The 19498-nt window shown below is 53.6% G+C and overlaps 1 protein-coding gene across 2 annotated transcripts in view; it reads right to left on the minus strand.

Moving 5' to 3' along the window:
- SH3BP4 (SH3 domain binding protein 4) overlaps window positions 1-19498 on the minus strand; it is a 101102-nt gene that overhangs the window by 40937 nt on the left and 40667 nt on the right. The window contains exon 2 of one of the 2 annotated variants that reach the window (XM_032277835.1): window positions 17476-17552. The exons of the other annotated variant lie outside the window; for it this stretch is intronic. The gene's annotated coding sequence lies outside the window, so the exon portion shown is untranslated. The remainder of the gene's footprint in view (window positions 1-17475; window positions 17553-19498) is intronic. 2 annotated transcript variants of the gene reach the window in all.

Consider the following 19498-nt stretch of genomic DNA (forward strand, 5'->3'; position numbering starts at 1 on the left):
ATCTCCACGTGCACCATTTCAACTGTACATATAGCCTACTCAACTTACGACCAAATCGTGTTACGACCGGTCTGCTGGTCCCAATCATGGTCGTAAGTCGAGCACTAGCTGTAACTCTGGGAAAAGACCAGGGAACGAAAGGCTGTTTTGGAAACATTTCTTTTTATTGTGAGTGGGCTGAAGTTTCCGCAGCCTGGGAGAAAAGCTGTGTCACCATCTGCATTTAGAGTGTACACATTCGGCGTCCGGCCTCCAGCCCCACAGCTAAGGTGCAGAAAGTCAGCCCTGCTCCCAGAGGCTTGTGCACTCTTCTACGTGTGGTCCTTGGCTTTCTCACCTGATCCTCAGTGAAATATTAAAATTTCATGTATGTCTCCTTCTTCCAGCTCCTTGGACTATAGCAGGGACCAAGCTGGGGTGATGGCACAGCGCGAGATGGAAATGTGTTTTGGGGTTAGACGTGTGTAAGGCACTGTGAGAATCAAGCTGGGTGACAGTGAGGAACATGGGCTGGTGCCAGGCCAGCGCACCCTGGAGGCACCACAGCCCAGCCATCTGGGCAGGTGGAAGAGGGGAACTGTGAGCCAGGCTGGGGTCAGGCCAGGCCTGCAGGCACACAGGTCATCACTGGCAGTCAAAGGAAGAGAGCCCTCCCTTGCAGCGGCTGGTTACTGTCCCCACTCAGACACAGGGTGTGCGTTCTTGAGGTGGGACACACAGCCATCCAGACGTGACCACAACCAGGATGAAAGCTTGGCAGACAACTCGGGGGTCCCCTCAGCTCCCGTTTATAGAACATTACAGAACACATTCTTAGCTACCACCCGTCTCAACCTGTGTAGATGGAGCCTCGTCAGCATGACCTGTCCATGGGGTGAAGACGCTGGGTCGCTGGCTGTGGCTGTCAATCACTCAGCTGTGCCTTGTGCAGCAGGGGCCCCGGGTACGGTCTGCTGAGGTCAGGGCCCTTCTGGTCCCAGTTACGGTTCTTGTGTCTCCTTTGGGCCAGCTGTCCCCCTCGGTTCCCTGAGCCACCGTCAGTGCCCCGTAATACCAATGAACAGCTGGAAGGAAGATGCCAGAGTTTTTAAACCAATAGCTGCCCCCTGTGTCCACACCAAGTGTGCGTGCACCAGCATCATGCTCTCCCTATAATAGAATCTAATCACTTTATCATAACAGCTTATTGAATTGTGTGTCTCTCCAGCCAAGCTGTGTGCTCCGGGTCAGGAAGGGCTGTGCCCGTCTCTCGGTATCCCCACTCCCCACACAGAGCTTGGAACGCAGCAGCAACCGTTCGTTCAATGGGCACTGGTCAACCGCACAGAGGGCTTCAGGGTGGGTCCCTTCTTGTATATGAATGGGGCTGCCTCCCACAAGCAAGACGCCTTGCGCTCATAGCCTTCTCATTTCCAGTTGGTACAGGCGTATGTTCCGATAACCTGAGAGTTATCAGAACTGGAGTCTTCCTTAATTTAAGTCCGGAGGAAGGACATTCACTGAATACACAGGTACTGAGCCATCGCCAGGAATACAAAGAAAAGCAAGACTGTTGCTGTTCTCAGCATGAACTATAATAGAGACTATGATCCAAGGAAGACAATGAGCGCCACTGTTATGGGTGGAACTGAGCCACCCCAAAAGATTTGTTTAAGTCCTAACTCGTGGTACCTGTACATTTTACAGCATTTGGGAATAGAGTCTTTGCAGATGTGATCAAGTCAAGATGAGGTCATACTGAATTAGGATGGGCTCTAAATCTAATCACTGGTGTCCTTATAATAGGGAAATTTAAATCCAGTACAGAGACACAGACAAAAGAGGGCCACATAATGATGGAGGCAGACATTTTTGCAGTGACGCAGATTTAAGCCAATGAAGACTGCTAACAACTGCCAGAAGCCAGGAGAGGGAGGAGGGGTTCTCCTAGGAGAGGGAGGAGGGGTTCTCCTAGGAGAGGGAGGAGGGGTTCTCCTAGGAGAGGGAGGAAGAGTTCTAGCAGAGGGAGGAGGGGTTCTCCTAGAGTCTCTGGAGAGACATGGTCCTGCCATCATCTTGCTTTCCAGCCTCCAGCCTCCAGACTGTGTGAGAATGTGTTTCTGCTTTAAGGCACGCAGTCCTTGGCACTTTGTTCCAGCAGCCCTAGGGAACCAGTGCATCCATCAACACTGGTTGGTTGCTAGGTGTGTCGGGCACCATTCTAAGTGCTTTCAGTGTGTTAATTCATTTATGCATCACAAGTACCCTATGAGACAGATAACGATCATGACCTCTATTGCACAAATGAAGAAACCAAGATGGAGAGAAGCCCAGACCCTTGTCCAAGGTTTTCCATCCACCACGCAGCTGGCCAAGCAGTTCTGGGGCCTGCTGTGTGCCCCTTGCCCTGAGGGCCTCCCCTTGAAGCAGGCTGGGCCCAGCACGGGAGGTCAGCACCACAGGACACAGACAGGCAAGTGGCGATGAAGTGGAGTGGGCCCAGGGACGGAGCAAAGGGGGCTCACAGAAACACCCATTGTTTCTGGGTGCGCGAAGGTGTATTGGCTCCAGGTTTGGAGAGAAAACCTGGGGCGTGGGCCACAGAGGCTCTGTGCACCATGGGGAGGAGTCTCTAATCTGCTAGGCAGCCTGTTAAGGAGGGGATGACATGCCCTAAGTAGCTTGGGGGGATCCCAGGGATGGGATGAAGGGTAGATGTGCAGGAGGTAACCCTGAAAAAAGACTCTCCAGAGAGCTCAAGCACTCACCAGAGGGAGGTGACTGAGCATCTCCACCAGGGCAGGGAGGGTTTGAGGAGAGGTGAGACTAACACACTTTCCCAGGAGCAAGAGGCAGGGCCTGGGGGTGACATGGAGGCAGCAAGCAAAATCCACAAACAAGGATGCTATTAGCTGAGATCCCTAAAATAGGGTGACTGTGGGCAGCATGGAGAAAAAGGAAGGTGGAGCGTTTTCTCCTGGACATGGGGTGCCCATAGGAGGAGCAGACACAAGCTCTGGCAGCGAGAGGTGAATCTTGATTAGATCTGGAAGAGATATTTGGGGAGAGATCCACATAGAGAGGATGAGATCAAGGATATGGGAATGAGGCAGGGATCAAGGGCAGGACCTCAGAGAACATTTACCATCATAGGCAGGTCAGCAAGCAAAGAGCAAAGACACACAGAGCGAGGCCAGGGAGAGACAGAAGAGAGACGACAGAGAAGCCAATAAGTAAAGGAGCCCAACAGAAGGCGCTGAATCCCCAAAGCACGCTTGGACGCAATGACCCAGGCACTCCGTCCTCTGGGGTCCCAGGTACACCACGGTCCCTCTCCCAAACTCTCCTTTAAGATCCTCTTATCTCTGGCTCATTCTGTGACACTTTGTACCTTTCAACCATCACGCCATACTGGAGTGAGCTCTGAGTTTTGTTCCTTGGAAGTGGAGGGGCCAACTGCCTTTGCAGAGTGGCCCAGAGCAGACAGACAGACACTGCAGGCTGGATGACATCTGCAGAGCTCAAGGGGAGCTGGGAAGCAGGAGGGCACAGACAGCACTCTGGGAGCCTGCTCAACCCAAGTAATAGTCCTTCAAGTGTTAAGGAGGCAAATATATTCTACCTGGAACCATTTCTATTTAAACAAACTCACCAATGGGTCAGTGATGAACATTCAGCTCTCAGCTACGGGGAAACATTCTTATGCAAATCAGCTGATTTCTAGACAATCCCAGAGAACACAAGCTGTCCCTCCACCTGCCCCTTGGGCAAATGTCAGCCCAGCCCCTGTACACCAGTTGGAGCCCCCAGTGTTGTGCTGGTGTGGTAGAGCTAACAGGACTGCCAGACAAAAACAGGCAGGCGGAGGCAGCTGCTCCCTTTGCTTTCTTTTATAAAGCAAAGCATAAATGAGCAAAGTGTGTGAATCAGCCTGTTTTTCAGCGGGGCCTCTGCTACAAGCCTGTACCAGGTGGAGATAAAATGGAACGAAACCTACCCAACGGGTTTCCTAGCGGGAGAATGAGTTCACCAGAGGCCGGTGGCCCTTTGATAATTCATAACTTGTTTATCTTGGAGTTTTTACAGTGACGTAGGGAGCGGTGCTTAGAAAGGGCACCAAGAGTGATCCAGAGCCAGAGGACACTGAGAACCACGGGTAGCTTGGAGAAGCCTCTTTCTTGTCTCCTACTAGGAAGTACCTAAGGAGCATTATTCTACGCAGAGGGTACCAGAAAGAGATCAGGAGAAGATAACCACCTACAAGGAGAAGCAGTACAAGACGCAGCACCTCCAGCTGTCTCCACCCCCTGCTTTATATCGCCATGGTTCCTGAGCAGGTCTTGGCTGGCTCTTCCTGGCATTTTCTCTCCAGCCCTCCTGGCGCCCTGTAGGAAGGCTGCAGCCTAGAGCTCGTGCCAGGTGACTACAGAGCCCCAGCCACATCCAGGTGACCACACAGCCCCAGCTGCATCCAGGGGCCTCCCTCTCACCAAGCGGCTGTTCCGGCCCAGGGCTTTGGGCTAGCTGAGCTGGGTGGCAAGACTGGCAAACAGGGCTCCTTTCTTTCAGCTTATGCACATCCTGCAGCAGCCCCTCAAGCTATACCACACCTCCCCAGGCACCAGATCCCACCTGATGGCTCATGACACTGTTCCCACCCAGGCTGGAGAGGAAGCCCACATGGAGGGCCAAGTCCCAGGGGAGCTTTTCTGGCAGCTCTGAAACCTCCGAGCCACCCAGCTGTGGCTCTCCCCTTTCCCGGGGGTGGGAAGCAGCTCGAAGGGCATCCTCCACCCCATGGCTGGTCCTTCTTGGCCTCCTCCCCTGCCTGCCCTTGACACCCAGCCTCTCCAGTGTCCACCCCTGTTCCGCTAGTCTCCTTGCTGGCACATTCTCCTTGGGGTCCTGAGTCCACCCTGGGAATGGCTAGGGGCATCTCTGCTGATGCCCAAACCCTGTCTCTACCCTGCCTCCTCAGCACCACCCACAACTGCCCCAAGGGCTCAGGATGGCCGCAGCTCGGGGTCCGGATGGCTGCAGCCCCTCAAGCCCTGCATGCCTGGCCCCTTCCTCCCCACCTAGCAAGTGGCAGTGCCCAGGAATCCCTCATCTGAACTTCCTACCTCTTCCAAAACCAGTCAATCAGTTCTCTAGGTGAAACAGCAAACTTTATCTGGAAAATGGTTTCTCTACCCAGGCACTGCTGACACGTGGGGCCAGACCCATCTTTGCTGTGGGCTGTCCTGGGCACCATGGGAAGTGCAGCGGCGTCCCCAGGCTCTACCCACTTCATGCTGGTTGGACCCTCTTCCCTGAGTGGTGACAACCACGTCTCCAGACATCACCATGTGTCCCTGGGGAGCCGGGGGAGGCAAAGTCACCCAGGTGAGAAGCCCTGTGGTAAAGGATCAGAGACTCAGTATCTGGAGCTTTTCAGGCCATTTGGTTTCCACTGGAACCTGGAAGAAGCCGGGGGGAGCTGCTCTGGACCCCACCTGCCGTCTCTCCATCTCTGACCAGCTCCTCTCTGCACCCCCTGCCCTGCCTTCCTGCAGGGACTCACCTGTCTCACCTGGACCCTCCCTCTCAGCTGCCTCCACTCCCTCCCCTCTACTTGATTTCTCAGGGGCGGGTTTGCCTGCCCTAGGAAAGGGAAATCATTTCCATCCTGATGGGGAACATGACACCTTCTACTGGGGCCAGGTCTTATGCTAAATATTCCATCAACTCATTTAAGTCTCTGAAGCAGGTTGGATGAGTTGAGAAAATGAAATGGATCTAGAGAATGAACTTGACTGTAAGGACACACAGATGCTGCGTAGCACCCCCAATCTTCATCACTAAACACCAGGCGCCACCAGCCATGTTGCTGCTGTCACTCAGGTCCTGCCCTGGGTCCCCCTCCCTTTATCTCCCCTAACCCAGGCCCAGGCAGAGCCCAGATGGAGGGTCAGGGCTGGAGGGTTTCGGCAGCCGAGCAGCAGCAGACGGATGTTTCCATTCGGGAACAGGCCTCGTGCCCTTAGCTTTGCCAGTCTCGTCCCACAGCCTTCGTGGTGCTGGCCCAGCAGAAATCTAAGCTGGGCAGCCCCTGGCGAAGCAGAGCAAGGGGAGCCCTGAGAGCACTGGCCCGAGAACACAGGCCCTGTCCCTCCGCTTCACTTCTCAGAGTCCTGTGGTCCTGACTCCAGTCAGCCCCGCACCATCCAGACCTTCATCTGCTGGCTTTCTTCCGGGAATGCTTTTGTATCACACATAAAAATCCACTAGAAATAAAAGGCACTATGTTTTGTTTCCTGAAAAAAAATGCTACCCCACAGATTTCCCATGTATCCACTCTTTACCAAACCCACGATATTTGGGACAATGCCCTCAGGCAGCAAGTGGCCCTTCTGGGATTTTCTAAACACACCCATTCCAAGTCCAAAGGAAAAGGGCAAGAAGGAAAAAAGCCGCGTGGAACAAAGCCTGCAAAGGCAGAGGAGACTGAGGCTGACTCCCATCTCCCACCTGCCGTCCTTTTTCTATCCTGCACGCTAGGTCAGAAAAACCATGGCCGGCGTGTGCACTGGGTACAAAGGAGGCCCCATTCTTGGGTCACTCCGTTCCAGCCAGCCCAGCACCGTGCCAGGACAGGCGGCTACTGCCCAGGATTAGTGGCTGGGGCCGGACAGCTGCAGGGTCCAGGCCGGCTTCCCAGCCACCCAGGGATCAAAACCTCCCCATGGCACCTCCCACAGCCAGGGACACAGGCAGGCACACAACAGGGGGTTCCAGCTGCAGGAGCTAAAACAGTGGTTGGCTGCGTGGGACCCCCACCAAGCCAGCCTGCTCGGGACCCTGGGACGGCCAGTGCTGGCTTGTTTACAATGGGCCACCCTTCCCAAAGCCAACATGCTCTGGCTCTCCTCCCGTTCTGCCCTCACTGCATTTTGTAAGACGCGTGTGAAACCTGCAAAGCCTGGATCCCTGGAAGGGGTCAGCAAACATCTGCTGCCTCTGAAGCTCTGAAAGGCAGAGGCACCAGAGAGGTCAGCCTATGGCCTGGACACAAGGAAGCTGAGGTCAACAACTTGGGGGGTGGCGGGGGCAGGGGCTCAGCAGCTTTAAGGGGCTCAAGGTGTCAGGGGAAGATTTGTTAAAATTCAGGTTCTGGGACTGCCTTGGAGATCTTCACTCAGTAGGGCTGAGACATCACTCAAGGTCCCAACAGGAAAGGGACAATTTACAACAAGACAGGGACCCCCTAGGGGAGGTGATGCCAGGGGAAGTGGCAAAGAGGGAAGCCTCTCCTGGAATCCGGGGGTGGACAGGGACCCCCGGTCAGGGGAGCTGGAGTCAACCCCAGGCGAGGGGCTCCCCTGACACTTCCCTCTCCACGGCAAGCCAGGAGGTGGGGGAGCTCCCTAGGGTGCAGCCAATTCAGATATCACTCCCCAGGCCAACAGCACGGCAGGGCTGGGAGGGGCAGACAGACAGACAGACAGACATGGCCAGCACAGGGGAGGCCCAGGAAACTGCTTTTTCACAAGCCTCCCATGTGACACCGGTGCAAACACCTGGACTAGGACTGTGGTTGAATACCCTGCTCTCCATGAGCAGCGCTTATGCAAGCAGACAGCACTGAACACAGGCTTTCATGTGACAGTGACCCTTCCTGGCCCATGCCAAGAGGGAGTTCAACAACAGACCAAGCCCTAGCTCCTGGGAGATTCATAAAATCCTGGGGACAGGCACAGAGCCAGGGAGAAGGAATCAAAAGCCAGGGGTCTCTCCAAGAACTCAGAAATGAGAGAAGACAGCTGTTAGAATAGAATTAGACCATCAAAATACATGAATCCTAGCAACACCAGTCCCAATAGCCAGAAGGTGGCAACGACCCAAATGTCCATCAACAATGAAAGTGTAAACAAAATGTGACAGTGCCGTACAATGGAATATTACGCAGCCATAAAAAGGAATGGGATTCTGACACATGCAGCAAGGAGTGTGAACCCTGGAAACACTCTGCAGTGAAAGAAGACAGTCACAAAAGGCCACATATTGTATGGTTCTGTTTATAAGTAATGTCCAGAATACACAAAGCCATAGGAATCCATAGAGACCGCAAACAGAGCAGCGGTTATCAGGGGCTGGAAGAAGGCGCCGTGACTGCTGACGGGTGCCCGTCAGGGTGAATAAAACGTTCTGGGAATCAAGAGAGGTGGTGGCGGCATAACTTTGTGAATCTTCTGTACAGCACAGAACTGTGACATTTCAAAATGGTAAGTTATATATTGTGTGAACTTCATTTCAATAAAAGCTCGAAAATAATGAAACCCTGTAGAGAAGCAAAATCACTCTAAAGAGACCTGGTGCCACCAAGGCCACTGTAGGCAACGACATCTTAAAAACGTGACCATGAGGACCCATTTGGGGCTAAAATATCACACACGCACAGAGAGAACAGTCTGAAAAGACACCTTTATGAAAAGTGACTGTGACACTGGGAGCATATGTTGTTACCGTGAGCAATAAACTACTAAGGCATAGAAAAAGAAAACCTATGTTTAGTGAGGAGTTAGGAGCGGGCCTAGTCAGTGAGGCACAGGGAAAAAGCCACCAACAGGGACAGCCGGGGCAAACTTCACTGAGTGGCTTCCAGGAGCTAGGAGCTATCAGGGTGCTAACAGGGAGCTCCAAAGCCTGCAGTCCCATGGGAGCAAGGCACCCCACAGAGGGCAGGTACCTAGGGCCATCTAAAGTGCTTTTGTAGGACTCTAAAAACCTGACTCAAACCACTTAAGAAAAAAGCAGAAACAGACAGTGGCCCCTAAAGTCACACCGAGGCGAGGCCAGGGGTGAGGCCATCCCTGGGGCCACCTGGATGCAGAAATTCCAAGCCCGGCAGCCTCCGGCCTCTGTCACCATCACTGTGAGTTCAGCTTCTTTATGCCGGAGCCACATCTCCCTGCACAGGAGCGTGACTGGGAAGGCACCACACTCCCATAACCTGCATTTTAATAAATTTTCCCCTGACACAAAGGCAGCAAATGTTTGCTGAACCCTCCCAGGGATCTGGGCTGTGACTTCTCACTCCCATTTTACAGATGAGCAAACTAAGGCCCAACAGAGGTCAGTGAGCAGAGCCAGCGGCTGTTCCTCACCACAATTCGAACCCCTCACCCCCCCAGACCAGACAGTTTAGTTCCAGAGTTGAGGCTACACACAGGTGCTGGCGAAATGGGAAGAAAACAGGGTCTGCTTCTCAGCAGATAAAAACAGTAAACAGCCACTCCGTCCAGAGAATGACCCTCATTCTGCTCTCAAGCTCCCGCCTGTATGGCGAGGACACACCTTCTGCACCTCCAAAGTATCCCCTTTTTTCCTGTCAAATGCATATGTTGGTACCCTTGCCTCTGTGGCCTGGGCTTATAGGATCTAAGTCCACCCCAGAATCTGGTGTTTGAGGGCCAGGTCCTGGCCAAGGGGGGGGCTCTCCTGGGTCACGCTGGTTCCATCCCCTGGGTTCTGTTTCCTGGGTCCCCAACACAGGAGACTGAAAGGACAGGGCCATGCTGACCCTGCTGCCAGCCACACCCCATCCACCAAAGCCCTGGGCTTCTTCAGTCAGGAGCCTACTCATGTGTGATAGCTTGAAGAATTTCTAAAGAAATGTAGCATCCAAGTTGGGAAAACTATTTCATAGCAACTTAGATGCAGCCCTGCCTCCTGGCACGCAGCTACGCCTGGGCAGATGGCAGAAAGGTTCGGGTTACTTCAAGTTCTTTTGAAATCAAGAGATCAAAGGCAGGACGGAATCAGCATTCCCGCTGGCGGCTGATCCAGGCCCTCCTCGGAGTCCGCTGCGGTCGGGCAACTCCTCCCTCTGCTGCAAATTCTAGAATCTTGTGTGGCTTTCCGTTACCTGAACCTAGCCCATCTGCTTAGGGTGCCCTGTGTCATGGCACTGGGAGTGGAAGATTCTGTTTGGGCCCATCCCTGACAAATGCGTGGCCTAATTCGTTTTACTTGTTTTGTTTTTAAATTGAGACAGGGTTTGGCTCTGCCATGCAGGCTGCAATGCAGTGGCGTGATCCCAGCTCACTGCAGCCTTAACCTCCTGGGCTCAATCAATCCTCCCCTCAGCCTCCTGAGTAGTTGAGACTACAACTGTCACCAGCGTGACTAGCTAATTTTTAGTAGACACCACGTTTCGCCATGTTGCTCAGGCTAGTCTTGAACTCCTGGACTCAAGTGATCCATCTGCCTCAGCCTCCCTTGGATTACAGGCACGAGAACCACTGTATCCAGCTTGCCCTTGGTTTGATGACCATTCAGCTTCTCTGAGGCACAAGTTCCCTTATCCATAAAACGAGGCTGCTAATGCATACTTGGCTCAACCCACCTGTCCTTGAGAAGAATACACAACATAACAAACCCAAGAGCGCCTGGCAAACTGCAGGCCACCATGCACAATTTAAATATAAAATGAGCCCGCAGGAGAGCTCTCCAAACCCTGTAGCGTAACAGTTCTCTCCCGCAGCTTCCTCTTCTCCAAGCCTGACGTGGCCCCAGAACCGCATCATTTAAAAACTTACCCTCCGGCCCAATGTGGTGGCTCACACCAGTAATCCCAGCACTTTGGGGAGGCCGAGGCGGGCTGATTACCTGAGGTCAGGAGTTCGAGATCAACCTGGCCAATACAGTGAAATCCTGTTTCTGCTAAAAATACAAAAATTAGCCAGGTGTGGAGGCAGAGACCTGTAATCTCAGCTACTCCAGAGTCTGAGGCAGGAGAATTACTTGAACCCAGGAGGCTGAGGTTGCAGTGAGCTAACATCACGCCACTGCACTCCAGCCTGGGCGACAGAGTGAGACTCCATCTCAAAAACAAAAAAACAAAAGCAAAAACCACTTCACCGTCCTTTGAAAGCCAATTCATAATTCCTCTTCAAATGCAGCATGTCCAGGCCTGAACATCAAGGAGCCCAAACGATTTGTGAAGACCCTTCTATCTGTCACCTGCCCGAAGGCTGCCTGGACGCTGCCTCTCGCCCTGGACCGTGGGTTTCTATGAACCTATCCAGAGAGCACCATGGACTTTCAGAGGTTGTTCAGAAGAAGACCAAATTCAACGAAACCTCTAAAGATAATTTTCAGAAGCCAGGTCTTCCCTGTTCTGTAAGTGGGCAAATAATATCTGCACCTAATGAAAAGCAAAAGAAAGAAAAGCTAAGCAAAGGGAAGGAGAGCTTCACACTGGCTCCCGTCACATGTCGTCTCCGCACTGCAGCCAAGACATTCAGGCCCCGTAGGTCCCAGCGCGGCTTGCTCATCTCATCTCCAAGTGTGACAGGCTTGTCTTCGGCCTTCCTCCAGCTCAGGGTTTGCTAACATTTTTTGAGGGTGCAAATCTTCTAAGGAATCTGACAAGTCTCTGATGGTTCTCTTTAGAAAACCACCTCCACCTGCAAAGCTCTGCATGTGGTTTCAGGGGTTTCCCAGGCCCTCTCAAAGGACCATGCCAAGGGCCCAGGAGCCCAGGATAAACATACGTGTTCTGTTCCTGATAGCGGTTACCTTCACAAGACCAAAGCTGGGAAGAGCCACGGATGCCCCAGGTCAAGCTGGAGACTGTGTCAACACTGTTTAAAATTAATTTCTTAAAAACTGAAGGCAGAGACGAGGCTCTGCGGCCCAGCTGGGACACAAAAGTGAGCAGTGTGTAAACGGGATTGATGGGCAATGACAAGGTAAGAAGGGAAAGGGTCAAGTTGTGTTTACTGACAGCAAAGTCCAGAACTGCCTGGGGGAAGCTGGGGGAAGGAAAGAGGTCAGAACAAGGTGAAGCCTGCCCACAAGCAGCTGGGGCAATGGGGGATACCACCAGTGCAGAAAAAGGCAGAATCTATGCAGGGGCTGCTGGCAGCAGGGACAGGCCCCAATGTGTGAGGTGCCAGACGGCCGGTCAGACCCGGGACAAGTCCCTGGCCTTTACATCTCTGCCTCCTCCTCTGCCAAATGCCAGGCTGGGCTCTGTCATCTTTCGAGTTCCCCTGGTCCTCGAACAGAGTGGAGAGGAGATTCTGGGCACACCACATGTGGGACTCCAGGACCCGTTCTGTGCAACGGGGACATGAACATCGCAGCCTGACATCCTCCATGTCAGCGGCTCAGGGACAGATCATCACAGCCTGACCCCAAGATCCAGGCTTTCCATTCTGGCTAAGCCTCATGCTGACCTCTTGGAAGGAGGGCCCGTGTTAATGACTCTGGCCAGTGGGTCATGCTAATCCCTCCTCTGACCTTCATATCCCCTGGGAAGAGAGGGCAGCCCCAGATCAGAAGAGCAGCCTGCATGGGAGAACAGCACGAATGAAATGCCAGGGACGGGGCGGCCCCCGGTCACATCAATAACATGTGAACAGAGAAGCCACACAGCTAAGGCTCGCTCGGGGACCTCCATAGGCAGGTGAGAAAAGCAAGGCCCAGAGAGGCTCCAGGACTCGCTTAAAGTGATGGGGTTGTGGGAGTTCTGACAGGAAGGAAGAAGGGAAGGAGGGACGGAGGGAGCTTGTAGAGAAGCTCAGCTGAGGATGAGTGAGTGCCACTTCCCTGACTGCCTGGGTACTGCCTGGCCCAGGCACACCCCCAGCCTGGACACCCCCTCCCAAGATGCATCAGCGGTGGAGACCAGGTACAGATGAATCAATCTACAGTGGACCCAGAGCTTGAGCTGGCCCAACCAGCTGCTTCTGGGACCTAGATGCTGGGAAACTCAAAAGTGGCTCAAGGGCAGGGCCTGCAAAGCACTGCTATGCACTGGCTGGGCCACTCCTGGGCCCGGTGTGTGCCCATGAGCAGCAGAGGCCAGGTGACAGAGCCAGATGCACAGGTCAGAGGAAAGCGTAATCTCTGATGACCAATTCATTCCTCAAAGTCTGAGAGGCCTCACTATACTCCATTTCTGGATCGTTCCAATAATCCTGCCTCCTTTTCTTCTTGAGCAAGTCTGAGGGCATCTTTCATTCCTTTTTAGTCATTGAGAACCTTCGGAGACACAGCTTCCATCTTTACCCACGAGGAAACTGGGGCCGAGGAAATTGATTTCTGTAACATGCTATTGTTTCTGTCCATACTTAGTTAGAAGCTCTTTGCATAGGTATTTTTCTGACCCAAGAATGAAATACATCCAGGTGCCCTCCTTCCAAACCTGCAGTCTGCCCAGTCAACTTTAAATAACGAACGAACAGCAGGGCGGGGGGCAACTCCAAACACAGAGACAGGAAAATCATGGCTCTTCTGATCTTCAAAAGGAAGGGAAGGTTCTTCAAAAATGGGAGCAGATTTCAGCCAGGGATTCAAAGGCTCTTGAAATAAACAATAGTGGAATCTATCCCCAAAGCCTCAAGTATGTTAAGAATCCCTCCCGTGTCCTCACGACATGCTTGCTTTGAGAAGGGTGTCAGGCAGGCTGGTTATGACACCACAAAACAAGCCTCTTAAGAAGGCAGGCGCCGTTCTTAGTCCAGTGTGTCACCGGGAGTGCGGCTCACGTTTCTTTCGCTTCCGTCCAGATTCTCCAGCTTCCCTTTGGCAGCCAACAGCCTCGCCAAATGGGCACTCGAAGCGGTTTATTTCCTGAGGCCCTGTGGAAATCGTCACTGGAATGCAGAGGCTTGGAGAGACACTGAGCACGGCTTCCTGTTCTGCCACCGCATGGCCCCAAGTGCCCTTCTCCTATATTGGATTATCTGCTGATAACCTGAAGGTCAGGCCTTGGCAGGTGCAGAATCAGTGACTGCAGGCCACCTCCATGGACAGTCCAAGCAGACCTGGTCATGCTACTAAGGACGCTGGACTTAGCTGCTCTGTCCCAAGGATGTATGAAAGCCAGGATCTCGGTCTCAGATGGAAGGCCATGAGAACGGAGCCCAGTGCAAACCTCAAAAGTAAACCAATTAGTGGTTGCCAGAGGCGGGGACAGGGGGCAATGGGGACGGTGACTTGGTGAGTACAGGGTGCTCCTCCAGGGTGATGCGGAAGTTTTGAAACGAGAGAGAGCGGTGGCGATGAGGCACCAGGAATGCGCTTGATGCCCAGTGCAGTGGTTATGTGGCTTTCACCTCAAAAGCAAAACCAGGCCGAGCGCAGTGGCTCATGTCCATAATCCCAGCACTTTGGAAGGCCAAGGCAGGTGGATCACGAGGTCAGGAGATTGAGACCATCCTGGCCAACATGGTGAAACCCCGACTCTGCTAAAAATACAAAAAATTAGCCAGGCGTGGCGGCGCGTGCCTGTAGTCCCAGCTACTCGGGAGGCTGAGGCAGGAGAATCACTTGAACCTGTGAGGTGGAGGTTGCAGTGAGCCGAGATCACACCACTGCGCTCCAGCCTGGTGACAGAGCGAGTCTCCGTCTCAAAAAACAAATCAAACAAACAAAAACAAAACCAGCAAAGAAGTTAACCAAACACACAGAGCTAGGAAAGTTTGGAGACCCTCAGTCTGAGGTGACCCCTGCAGACTTTCCACATCACCTGGGCAGAAGGTGGCCAGGCAGGGCTGGCATGGCCAGTCGCCCTGCCAAGAGCAGGTGACTTCACTACCACCCATTTCTTCACGGCCCCCTCGACTGTCGTGTGAATTTACAGTCTAAAGAAGAAAAATCATCTTTACCTGTTCATTTTTACACCTCCTGCCTGTGGCTCACAGTGTATTTCTACTGGCCAGAGCTAGAGTGGGGGGCGTGGCTGCAGCCCATGTGGCCCCTGGGCCCTCCCAGGCACTAGCTAAGCTGAGGGAACAGAGGAGTGGTTTAGGGGGCACACAAATGCAGCCGGACTCCAGGCTGGGCTCTTCTTAACCACCCTCTGAACTTGAAGTATTCCGGGTCTCTGAGTCCTCCGAGATGAGTTTCTCATCTGTGAAACAGGCAGGGCGTTCCCAGGGCTGGAGCAGACACAACTACAGGGGTGGCTGTTGAAGCCACCAGGGGCTGAAGCTCACCCTTCCCAGCCATCAGTGGGATGGCGGGAACAACCACAGAGTGAGGACTTGTGGGGCCCGGGTCTCCCTGCCGGCTCCATCCCCTGGCTGACACTCCCCGGAGGAGCAGCTGCTGGCCTCCATTTCCTCCATCATTCATTCTGGTCTCAAGAGCACTTCTGCTCCTTCCTTTGTCCTGAAGGGCCGCAGGCACCAGGATAAACTACCTCTGCCAGTGATGAGAGTGGGATCAGAATCAGGTTAACTTGAACCTAGGAGGCAGGATCTACGTGCAAATCACAAACTTTGCCACGGGCAACACTCAGGGCATAGGAGTGGGCTCCACCTCTCCACCACCCCCAGGCAAATCAGACTGTGACTATTGAGGCTGGAGAAAGCATTGCATTGATGCCTCTGGGAAAACAAGGCAAAACAAAAATCGTCTCCAAGTGCGGTAGCCTGTGGGTGGTCTCTTTAACTGCTGTGGGGACCCATGCCCCTAAGCACCCCTCAACTCCACCCAGAGACGCCTACAATGCCTCGCCCACTGTATCCAGGGCAAGTCTGGGTGTGCTTCCATTGCTGGGTTCCTGGAAGCCTGTGTGCCCGCCACAGAGACAAGCGGGCACTGCCGTGGGATGGCAGCACCCGTCCCACCCTCCTGCTCCTCTTCCCAGACGTCTTGCTGCCCCGGTAACTCTGGCACAGGGCCAGAAAAAGCAAACCACATGCGTGCCGCCCAAGGAACTGCTGGAGCCTGAAAGGGACCCCCATTAGCCTCCTCCTGCCTTGCTCAGGATGGGGCCTGCTCTGGCCAAGCCACAAATCCAGGGCCCAGCAAGGCGAGCCCATGTGGGGGCACACAGGCTGCACAGCCCCTGCTCTCCCCCCAGTTTATCTACAGAGAAGAACCAAGCTGCAGGGCTTGCCTTTGATTTTAGAAACCCCCGCTTTCTGACCAATGCCAGGCCAAAAGAATGCCAGGAATGTGGACGCCTTTCAGGAGAGTTCACCGCAGCCCAAAAAGACCACAGCCTCCAGGGCCAGAGGCTGCACTTATAAGGAAAGGCCTCTGGTGGCCTCTGCCTGGGCTGAAGTGTTTCAAGTCACTGAAGCCCCAGTGGGCAGAGGATTGACCCTGGGACCAGAAAGCTGCTGAATTCCTCACATCACAATGAAGAGCCCTGAGCCTCGTGGCACATCTCAAACATTCTCTCCATCCTAAGGCACAAGCAGATACTGGAAAACAGAGACAGGACAGAAAGGGTGGGGGGAGAAGTTGAAAGAAAATCCAATCAGCTACCCTGTTTACAGGATTTAAAGAAAAACCTGAAACAGTTCAATAGCTGCCTCCTTGATTTGGAGGGGCTTTTGAAATTCAAACATGGCCTGAATAGGAATCCCACTGTGAGCTGTGGCTTCTCAGCTCCCCCTTTGGCCTTGAGCATCCAAATGTTGTGTTTACTTAGATCCAATCCTTTCTGTTGCCTTGTTTTCCACCTCCACAAGACAGTCTTGCTCTGTCGCCCAGGCTGGAGTGCAGAGGCAAGATCTCAGCTCACTGCAACCTCCGCCTCCCAGGTTCAAGCAATTCTTCTGCCTTAGCCTCCTCCCAAGTAGCTGGGACTACAGGCATGGGTCACCACGCCCAGCTAAGTTTTGCATTTTTAGTAGAGATGGGGTTTCACTGTGTTGGCCAGGCTGGTCTCAAACTCCTGACCTTGGGATCCGCCCACCTCAGCCTCCCAAAGTGCTAGGATTACAGGTGTGAGTCACCGCATCCAGCCTCATATGTTGCTTTTTAAGCAAATAAGGGCTGTGCCCTGGTCCTTCTATTGCCAACCAGGAGAATAAAGGCCACAAACAGCCAAGAAAGCATCCAGGAACATTTTACCAGATCACCATTTAATCCAGCTCTTCCTCACCAACACCAGCCAAGGCTTCCTTGGAACCTTTTCTGCCAGTGGGTCTCAAGGACACATGCTCCCCCAACGCCCCAGGGAGGGTGACCTGAAACCGCAGGTCCGTTCCCATCTTGTCGCAGGTCCTTCTGTGACATGAGAACAACCTCTCCTTTGTTCTCAACGTATCACATGAGGGGACGAGGGCACAGCCAACCCGGGCTCTGTCCCGCAGCCACTGGTGGGGGATGAGCTGCTAGCCTGGCTTTCTCAGAAGAGTGAGAACGTTCCATGGGTGTCCCTGAAAGAGGATTTGCGGAAAACAGAAACGCAGGGCTGTTCTGAGAAGGCGCCGGAGCCAGGTTTCTGGATGCCAGGATGACAAATGATCATCTCATGCTGGGGACAACTCTGTGGGCTTCAAGGACAGGAGAGCGCCACAAGGGACAGGCCTGCAGTGCCTGTGAAAGGTCAAGTGTCACCGGAAGCTTCCAGAGCTTTCTCCCACCTGCAGCTGCTCTGCACACGTTTGGGCCTGTGTCCCCACAGGTCTGGCACCCTGGTAATGACACGGTAAAGCGGGTCCAGGTAGGGAAACCTACTCACAACGTGCCTACACTGCCTACCTGGCACAGCCTCAGCCTCCCGATGTCAGAGAAGTCCCAGGACACGACAGCCTTTCGTCCAGGAGAGGAGGGAGATGCTGCAAGACAAGAAGGAAACACGAGTGAGCTTCAGTCCCATCCAGCGCAGAACTCAGGCCTGTGCTTCCCGCCAGGGCCCCTCCACGTCCTGGAGGGCAAACGTGCTCTCAAGTGCGTGTCCACTGCAGGTGAGGACGGGGGCGGACGTCACCACGTGCCCCAGACCCCCTTCACCGAGGCCACCCAGAACTGTCTCAGTAGAAGGAGCCCTCCCTGAGGGCATACCAGCCCCCTTCCTGGGCCAGCCCCCACCCAATGACCAAGCCAGTGACCAACGCAGGGTAACAAGGCCTGCCCCTCACCCTATCCTGACTCGGCGTGGCGCTGCAGGCCAGCCCAGGCCAGAGCTCCTGTGGGGTCAGTGACGAGCTATGTGGAGGCTATGTTCCAGCTGCGTCCCAGCCTCACTGTCCTCTGCCCTTGCTGCTGTGCTTCCCAGCAAACCTAAACATCCCGCCCAGTGGCCTCTGCGTCACAGTCCGCTTCACAGGGAGCCCTGCCTGTGACAATAGCTTATTGTGCCTTTTCTCACCCCAGCGATGAGTCTCCGTCACCTGCCATTACTTCTGCTGCAACAACTGGCATCGCTAATGCAACAGAAGAATCTCATCAGCTGAGCCCCGAAGACGAACCCCAGACATACTGCAGCAGTGGGGTCTCCTCCTCAAGTCACATGGCGCTGACATCACTACAAAGCCGGCGCCTTTGAGAGCAGAGCTGGCCAACATCGAGGCGACAGGCAGGACTGCAGGTGCCACCATGACCCCCTCCCCCTCACGCTGACCTTCTCTACAGGTATAACAGAGTGGCCCCAGCCTTCAGAGGAATCTGGGACCCCGTCAGATGGTGGAAGAAGGAGGGGAAATTTCCTTCTGGACATCTTCCCCAAATCATGGCCAGTCAGCCTCCGCAGAAACCAGGCAGCCCAGAAGAGAGCTCCACCCGTGTAAATATTTAACACGCAATTAAAAGAAGTATCACAACCACCCAGGAAGGAAAGAATCATTCCCTGTGATGCTGGGGCAGCTGGCTGGTGTTCAGAGAACAGACTCCTTGTTCGGCACTTCAACTCAGAACCAAAGACAAAATGAATTCCAGATCAATAAAAGGTATGAGGGAGAGGAAAGGAGGAACCCATTAGGTAACAGAAAATCTAGTTGTAAAGTTGGTCTCTAAGTAGATGCAGACCTTCTAAGTGTCCAAGCGATATACAAAATCACACAGGCAAAAGGAAAAGAATCAATGAAACACTACGAAAAAGGCCACAACAATGTGACAAAATATATGCACAAATACGACAAAAGATCTGAAACCAGAGGAGACAAAAACAAAAGGTGGGAAGAGACAGGCGGACGGCAGGTGCCACCGTGACTCCCGCGCAGCCACCGGCACCCAGGCTGACTTTCTGGAATCACAAGGCAGCCTGTTTACGGCCCAGAAGGCAGGACGCCGCCATCCGTCCAACCCCCTCCTTTGAGACGGGTCTACCATGGTGCTCAGAGCTTTTCAGAATATTTCTCCAAGTACTTGTTCTCCAAAGAGTCAAGTCAAGACAGAACAGCTGAAAACCTCAACATCGTAAGAGGAAAAAAAAAGGGCACTGAAAAAAACCTGGGGGAAGTGAAAATACGAAGGTGCTGTCGTCATGGGTCCATACCCCTGCCTTTTCACACTTCTGCAGCTTTGCCCATGGCCTCTGCAGTGGGCATGCATTGCCTGTTTTTTCCAATTTTTCTTTTCTTTCTTTTTTTTTTTTTTTTTGAGACACAGTCTTGCTCTGTCACCCAGGCTCGAGTGCAGTGGTTTGATCTCGGCTCACTGCAACCTCCGCCTCCTTGGTTTGGGCAATTCTCCCGCCTCAGCCTCCCAAGTAGCTGGGACTACAGGTGCACACCACCACGCACGGCTAATTTTTGTATTTTTCTTGGTAGAGACGGGGTTTCAC

This window comes from Sapajus apella, unplaced genomic scaffold (genome assembly GCF_009761245.1).
Source record: "Sapajus apella isolate SASKATOON/1434 unplaced genomic scaffold, GSC_monkey_1.0 scaffold10, whole genome shotgun sequence".
Lineage (NCBI taxonomy): Eukaryota > Metazoa > Chordata > Mammalia > Primates > Cebidae > Sapajus > Sapajus apella.